Source organism: Cyanistes caeruleus, unplaced genomic scaffold (assembly GCF_971803275.1).
Source record: "Cyanistes caeruleus unplaced genomic scaffold, bCyaCae1.hap1.1 HAP1_SCAFFOLD_89, whole genome shotgun sequence".
Classification (NCBI taxonomy): domain Eukaryota; kingdom Metazoa; phylum Chordata; class Aves; order Passeriformes; family Paridae; genus Cyanistes; species Cyanistes caeruleus.
Genome location: NW_028255894.1, coordinates 335711 through 343984, shown reverse-complemented (window position 1 = coordinate 343984; position 8274 = coordinate 335711). Strand labels below are relative to the sequence as shown.

Here is an 8274-nt window from a genome sequence, read left to right as displayed (position 1 = left end):
CCCATGGTCCCTGTGCCACACTAGAACAAAGAAACACCCAGGAAGCTGTGTAACCGAGTAAAATGCAAACTAAGGCATGCAGGGCACCAAAACAATGAGCTAAATGAGGAATAAAAGGACAAGGAAACATATTCGAGCAAGCCATGATGCAAGATCATCTCCCTGCATCACCTAAACCTGCTTAGAAACCATCTTCCTGCATCACCATGACCTAAAGAGGACTGGAAAGGACTGACAGCCCTAGACAGCAAACCAGCACAACAGGTCCCTGGCTACTCTCATGAGGATGGAAGCCCCAGCTCTGCAGTGTGTGCTGCAAAGCTGAATTGTGTCTCCTCCTTGGAGCTGACAGTGTGGGAATGGCCGTGATGCGAGCAATCCCTTGGGCGCCCCCCCCACCCCAAGAGCTGAATCCTAACAAAGGCATCAAACAGGAGTCTTGTCTCCTGGCCAATTTCTTTCAATTACCGTGTGCCGCACGGGCCGTGGCCGAGGGGGCCTGGACCCACCCGGAGCTCCTCCCAGAGCCCAGTGGACTCCAGCTCAGCGGGGCCGGCAGCGGGGAAGGTGTGAGCAGCCGTGGTCCGGCCCAGCCTCAGCCGGGGTCCCGCAGCCTCCCGTCCCCACCCGGTCACTGCTGGGGCCAGCCCGGCCCCGCCAGGCCGAGCCTGTGCGATTCAGCCCTTCTGGGACACAGGGCCAGAAAGACTTCAGCCCTGAAGCAGCAGGCTTTGAGTTCAAGCCTTGGGAAGCACTTGCCAAAGGCTTGATGGCAATTCATACGTTCATCAAGTCACCCCACTGAAAGTTATGTTTCTAGAATCTTCCCGTGTCTCTCCCCTGATGGATTGCAATTCGTCACAGTATTTTGCATCTTTCTAACCCCAGTCTGTGTCTGGACCCATGCCCTCAGACTGCGCCCTCACACCTCCCCTAGATATTGTTGTATCTGCCCCTAGTCCTGGTCTTTGCACTTTGCTCCTGTGCTGCGCAGGCTTTATGGGCCTCATCCCTACTTGATTTTCCTATTCCAGTTGGTTTTGGGGACTCCAGCGAACCCGCTCCTTTAATTTCCTCCTCGGTTGCCCGGGTGTCAGGGGACCCTGAAGCTTTAAGGATTGTTGTGGCCACTGTCAGCACGACTGCAAGGGCCGCAGTGCAGCGGGGCCCGGCCCGACCGGCAGCCGGGTACCTCCTCAAAGGTGGAAGCAAGAGAGAGATTTCCCAGGCTTGCCTGTCTGCAAAATGTCAATCTCACAGAGGTGGATGCAGCTTTTTAAATGCTTTAATAGGTAGTCAGTTCCCACAGCTAGCCAGCTCTTGGATTTTGCTTGGCACAGGGGCAGCTCTCGCTTAGCAGCTCCTCTCAGGAAAATCATTTCCATGGGGGGCTTCTTCCCTGCTCACCAAATAGCAATTCATGCAAAAGCAGCACAAACTCATCTTCCTGTCCTCCTATCTTTGCCAGAGAGTGCCTTTCAAAGGGATAATAATTGGGAGTGAGGGGGTTTACATTTTCCATTGCAAAGGAGCCTCCTGCCTCCCTTAGCAGGCCCCTGTCTTTCAAACGAAGACACACACGGTCTCCTTTTGCACCTTCACCTGGCCCCAGCCACTCCTGATCATTTGAAGGAGTGGCTCAGAAGAAGGGGCTGCAATCCCCCAAGGCCTGGGCTGCTCCAGGCCGCTCCTGGTGCCTTGGGCTGTTGAAGGGGTGCTGGGGTGGCCTTTGTGACACAGGCACGGGGTGCCGGGTGGCCTTTGTGACACAGGCACGGGGTGCCAGGGTGGCCTTTGTGACACAGGCACGGGGTGCCGGGGTGGCCTTTGTGACACAGGCACGGTGCATCAGGGCCCGTGGTGACGCGGGACCTTGCGGTGCCCAAAGTCCATTGTGACATGGCAGAGCCCCGCCCTGGCTGGGGGGTATATAAAGGGCTTGTGGGGCCTGGGTCAGTCCCAGGACAGTGGCTGTGTCCAGGTACCTGTGTGCACCAGAGGACTGCAGGCACGGAGGAGGAGAAGGCGAAGCCTAAGTCCCAGCCCCCCAGGCCGTGGCCCGGCTCACAGAGAGCTCAGGCCTTGAGGGAGCAGCAGGAGGAGGCTGAGAGGGCAAGCAGAGGGAGGAGAGGAGCCTCGGAGTCCTGTGCTGAGGAAGAGCCAGAGCTCTGCCGAGGAGAAATGAACAAGTTCCAGCAAGGGACTCCAGGGGAAGCCTGCACTGAGCCACAGCTGTCCCCAGGAGAAGCCCAGAGCTGCCAGGAGCTCTCTGAGTGGGATGAAGGCCTTGAGCAAGAGCTGGTCCAAGTATGGGGGAGCTACTGGCATTTCCGGGACTGGGATGAGGGCAGGGAGCAAGAGCCCTCCCCAGTTGTCTCCGAGTGGGGCGAGTGCAGGGAGTAGGAGCCGTGGCAGGCGGACAGCGATCACTGTCAGGAATTCTCAGATTGGGAAGAATCTCCTGAGCAGCGGCTGTCCCCAGGAGAAGGCACGAGCCGCCGGGCACTCTTGGACTGGGAAGCTTGCCGCAAGCAAGAGCTGTGCCAGGATGGCCAGGAGGTGACTGGAGGCAAAGCAAAGAGAAAATCCTCCAGGTCCAGCTGGGATGATGACAGTGATGGAGAGCTGGCTCAGGACAGCAGGGAATACTGCGACATCCTGAGCAGCCAGCTCAAGGCCTGGCAGCGGGAGGACGATGACTGGGATGAGGTGAGCGTCCTGGAGCTGCACGAGGAAGGAGAAGAGGCCAGGCAGCAGAGACTGGCAGATTTAGCCCAAGAGGGAATCCTGCTGCCTGTCCCTCGAGAAGCTTGGGTGGAGTGCCAGGAGCCCGAGCTGTGCCCACAAGAGCAACTCTGTGCCGGGCCTGGCCCTGTGGCAGCCCAAGCCATGGTGGAAGATGTCTCTTCTCCTGGGCAGCCGCTTCCCCACAGGAAAGGCCGCTTGCTCTTGAGGCGGGCACTGCAGGGACTGCGGGGGCTGCGGGGGCTGCGGGGACTGTTCTGCTGTCCCTGCCTGGCGGCACAGCCACAGGATCAGCGCCCGCTGCCAGCAGTGCTGGGCTGCAGATGGCGGCTGCCCCGCGGCCTGCTTGGCGCCCCGAGGGAGCCGCACGGGCTGCCCCGGCCTGCGCTGGCCCTGCGGGCCGAGTCGGCCCCGGCCGCTCTGTGGCACCCCGGGGGCAGCTCCCCGAGGGCACATGGCAGCCCAAAGCGGCACCCAAAGGGGGACCCTCGCTGCCGGGGCTCAGCGCCGCATCCCGGCCCATCGTCCGGCCGGGAAGGCACCTGGAAAGTCATCGGCTCCCAGCGGCAGCCTGGCACCGCCAGCGGCACCCCTGCACCGGGTCCCCGAGGGCCACAGCCACACGGCTCTTGGCCCTTTGCAGGGACACTGGCTCCAGCTCCTCCCTGCTGCACTCCAAGGCCATTTCCTCTCCTCCGGAAAGGACTCCATGCTGATCCTGTGGCACTTTGGCCATGAGGAATGGACACAGACAGGAGGTGCTGCTCCCAGGACACGACGGCGGCCTGCTGGACTGCAACACACACAGTTCTAACAAAAGAAAAGAAAGTTGTGTTTAGGAAGTAGTAGTAGGAAAGAAAAAAAACCCCAACCCCCCCACCCCAAACATAAGACCCTCCAGAAACCAAAAAATGATAAAGAATAAGAATAGGAATATTAGGAAGAAGAGGTAGAAGCTGAAGTAGATGAAGACGTAGCAGTACTTAAAACATGGAAAATTAAGAATAAGAATAAAATGTTGGAGTCTGGAATACAGAGTGTGTGCCCTTGTTTCTGATACTTAGTTATAAGATCCAGGTATAAGTTCCCCCAGGCAGGGCAGGTCCCTGGGTGCTGCCCCTGGCCCAGATAGTTTTCAGATGGGAAAAACTATCAGAAGTAATGTTTTAGAAGACAAAATGTCTTTCCTGCTGACAGCACCATAAGGAATAGCTGCAGGGCAGAGTTTTAAAAACAGAGGTTGTCTTGACCTCTCTACAGCCTTGCATCTTGCTCAGCATGATAGATCAGGGGAAAAAATATTATAGTGGTGTGGCAGCGGCCTCAGGGAGACAAGGAGTTAACATTGTCCCACCCCAAACCTCTTGAGAAGGGAGGCCCAGGAGTTCTGATTGGGTTCGAGTCCCTGAGGGGTTCTCCCTTGCTGTGCTTCTACTGGTCCCTGACCCTGAACTCCACCCTCAAAGCTGGGGACCTTTGAGAGTTCTGTCCCTCAAAAACCCCTGTCGTGCCTCTGTTCGGAGCTCTCTGTTCTGGACCTGACTTTGTTCCCATGCTGAATAAATGGTTTCATGAACTGGGAGCCCGTCTCGGTTGGTGTTTGATGCTGGTCCCCAGAATCCTGCTGCTTCCCTGGACGAGATCCTGAGGTTTCTGACTGCAACATATGGTGAGAGAATGCGTGGCATCCAGTGAAGCAAGAGAACAGCAGGACCCGGCTCCATGGACACCTCGTAAGTCACCGGCTGATGGCTTGAGAGCCGGCAAGACCCCGCCTAAGAAATGAGGACTCGAGAGTACCTGGCAGGAAGGCTGGGTTGGGAGTGCCTCGGGCATGGGGAAGAAAAGGGGTTACGGAGGTGTGGGAGCCGAGACCAGACACTGGGACACCTTACATCGCCCAGTGGGACATATTATGGACGATATTAACATTATGGACGATTATATTAACATTATGGACGATTATGGACGGTATGGCTCTTCCGGTGGACTGTTTTTGTCTTCTGTGAAGTTCCTTTGTTTTTTTTTTGGTGTATACCTCCCTGTACCTTCCCCTTTCCTCTGTTCCTAAGGGCAGGACAAAGGGTGAAAAAAGCCAAGATGGCTCAGGGCTGCTGCTGTCTCCCCGTCACCCCGGTGTCTTTCTGCCATCCCATTGTGAAAAACGAAGTTCACTCCTGTAAAATTTTAAAAATGTTTAATAAAGACAATAAGAGACATAAAGTAAAGCAAAGAGATACGGCCGGGTGCCTTGGCGCGCTGCCAAGAGCACACCTGGTATTTCAGGAGTGTCCTTTTTATCCCATCCTTGCTGCGAGAGGTTAATGCACATTCAAGCATGTCCCCTCCCTGGTTCCACCTTCTTGGATCATAATTTTTTTCAATTTTATTTTCTGTTGGTCAGCATAATTTTTGCTGGTCTAGCTAGTCAGCATTATTTCGGAGTTTTTGGTTTCTTTTCTGCTGCAGATGGTCACTTGTTGATAAGGGTCCAGGCCCCTTATCCTTCCTCAGAGAGCAGATGGGCTTCATATCTTTCCCCCTTGCCAACGTCCTGGTACTGGCTTTTTGGTAACAGTTTGCTCTCCATTTTCTGCTGCTGATAACTGTGATAAACGGGCCAGGAGACCAGCTCCTTTTAAAAAGGCCTTTATTAAGCAGCACAGCTCTGGGGTGGGGGCCCGAGGGGTTGCGCACACCGCCACTGCTCCCACTGGACACCGCAGAAGAGGAGGATCCGTGCAGCTCTGTCACTAGGACAGAGCTGGGCCTTCCTTCCTCACGGGAGTCCCTGGGAAGACTCGTTCTTTCAGGCTCGTAGTCTAGGCTGTCATCCCAGTCGAGTCTCCTCGAGGTTACGTCGGCCTCTGGAAAGAAGCCAGGGGACTCCTCTGGGTCTTCCTTGTTAGATGGTGCTGGTTTTATTCCTTCCCTTTTGCGTGGCTCGTTGTTTTGGGGTTTTTTCCAGTCTGGGTGCATCCCATAAGTCTCTGGTCTCTCTCGTTTGCATAAAAGTCCGTATGTCATCTTCCTCCTCAGGACGGTACAGCAACTCGGGAAAGGGATACAGTGTTGCCATGTGGGAGTCTAGGAGCAGTGGGGGCAGTGCCTGGCTGAACACAGAACAAGAAACACAGGGTACAGCAACTTGGGAGAGGGGGCAGGGCCTGGCTGAACAAGGAACAAAAATATGGGGTACAGCAATTTGTGACAGGGGTACAAGGTAAGTAAACCTGGGACAGGGGTACAAGGTAAGTAAGGAGTTTACAAACAGCAACTGGAACGTATTATTCTTAACAATATCCTGGGACCGGGGTACAAGATAAGTAAGGAGTTTACAAACAGCAACTGTAACATATTATTCTTAACAATATCCCCCCTCTTATATTTTGATCGGGCTCTAGCCCGCATCAACCATTAACTTCTGGCTCTTGGGAATATTTATCTCTTAATTCTCGATATTGCTCATATATTTCCCTGGCAGTTTTGTGCTCTCGATCCTGACTTTGAGTCTCCATTAACATGATCCTGGCCTGCTTCTTATCTTTTATTTCAGGGATCTGGATGCTTGCTTGTACTGTGGTAGTCACTGTCTTGATTAGGCAGGGGAGTAAACAGGGCAGGAACAAGAAACTTGCAAATGCACAGACAGCAATAAAGACTATTTTTTCCCACCACCCTCTTTTGAAGGACCAAAGGTCATTCCACCAGTCTGAGTTCACCAGAGGAGTCCATTCCTGGGTGCCCACATAAGCTATCTTTCGTATTTCTTTTGAGATGTTTTTGATTACCTCACTCTTATCATCTATCTCCAGGCAACATTCAGAGAAATTAAACTTTCCACAAATGCCTCCTTCATCTGCCAATAGGTAGTCCACCGCCAGCCGAATCTGATAGACTACAGCCCTGGTTTGTGCCAATTGTGTGCTGATGTGGTCTAAAGCAAGGGCAGTTCTGTTTGACACCACTTCCAATACTGCCTGGAGACGGATGATTCGGTTTAACATATAGACTGGGGTACGATACCCCCAGGATCCATCCTGGGCCCACATGGCCGGTCCATATGTCTTAATTATTTCCTCAGGGGTCCAGATCTTCCCCTTCCATTTCTGATTGCTTCCTAGGTCCATTACATACCTCCTCTTTCGACTGCCTTTTTTTAAGTCATCATACAAGGGGACTCCCAAGTATGACCCTGATTTCTTAGGTAGGAGGAAAAAAGCAGGCTTTATTATCCCTATTGTGCAGCTTCCTGCCCAATCCCCTGGGAGGTGGGTATATGCAGTGCTCCCACAAATCCAAAATAAATACTCAGGGGCCTTCCAGAAAGTGTCCTGTGTGTCTGTAGGATGTTCCCAGTATTTTGAGAGTTCTCTTAACCCCCAAAAAGGGTTTATTCCTTTTTCTGCGCACTCATACAGTTTGTACCCCTCATGATAAATACACCCCCTTTCCTTTCTCCCAGTGGCCCAATACCTGTTTGGTTCTTGGGGAATCCACCTGCTACCTGAGTGTTTCACCGTCAGGTATCTTTTGCAGGCCATTTTTCCCACAGGGGTTTTGTATCTTCTTCCTGTCCTTTTAATGCATTCTTCCCCAATCACTCTTGCTTTCAGATCCCATTGTTCCCGTCCCCTGCTCCCTGTCTGGGGTTTTTGCTCAGTTAATTTCCACCTTAGAATGTCTAAAGGTGCCAGGCTGATCCCTTCCCAGGGCCAAATATCTGACATCTGGGTGTTCCCACATACCCAACAATTGGTTAAGTTTAACTCTCTGCTGATTCTCTCCATCAGGTCAATGAATAGGTTCTTACCTCGTGTTTCATCCAGATCACCTTTCCTTATCTTCAATTGTTTTTCTTTTATTACATCATTCAGTCCCTCCTGTTCAAAGCAGAGCCAGGATTCTCCTACAGGGCATTCTCCAAGAAGACGTTGCCTAAATGAGGCAGTATTTCTAGTAATCCAATATGTCTTTCCTTCCTCCTGACAGGTTTCCAATTTGGTGTGATCAAAACAGGTGGGATTGATGTTTGTGTGGACCCTCATCAGTGATCCTAGATCCTCTCCATCATATAGGGGATAGTAGCACTTTGTACATGCTTCTCCACTGTCCCCTATCCCAAGGCTCACCAGCTGGACCAACATCAGTCCACCTAAGAGTCCGGTATGAGCTAGTTTTGTTTTAGGGAGCTTCATGGCTCACCTTCCCTGTTAGCCTCACCCGGTCTTGCCTCTTAGGTCTTTTTGGGGGATCAGGAGAGATGGTATGGTCCTTCTTCTCCCACCTTCTTTAATTTAGTTGCCTTTTTGGAGAATGTTCTGTGGGAGAAGTTCATGGTGGGGGGGGTTTCATTCAACTAACTTTGCTAACATCAAAATATTTAACAGCAACAACCACAAGAACTTTAAGAACACTCCCACTTAAACCAACTCACTCGGCAGAGTTCTGCAGTCTTTGTTTATATTCTTTCTCTCTCAGTCTATTTCTGGCTGCCTCTTTATCCTGGTTTAGGGCAAATTTGGGAGA

At 52.6% G+C, this 8274-nt stretch overlaps 2 protein-coding genes across 2 annotated transcripts in view; one reads left to right on the top strand and one right to left on the bottom strand.

Moving 5' to 3' along the window:
• Positions 1-8274, bottom strand: part of LOC147646604 (uncharacterized) — a 518783-nt gene that overhangs the window by 277746 nt on the left and 232763 nt on the right. The window lies entirely within an intron of this gene.
• The window catches only part of LOC147646611 (uncharacterized), a 212429-nt gene that overhangs the window by 176057 nt on the left and 28098 nt on the right, over positions 1-8274 (top strand). The window lies entirely within an intron of this gene.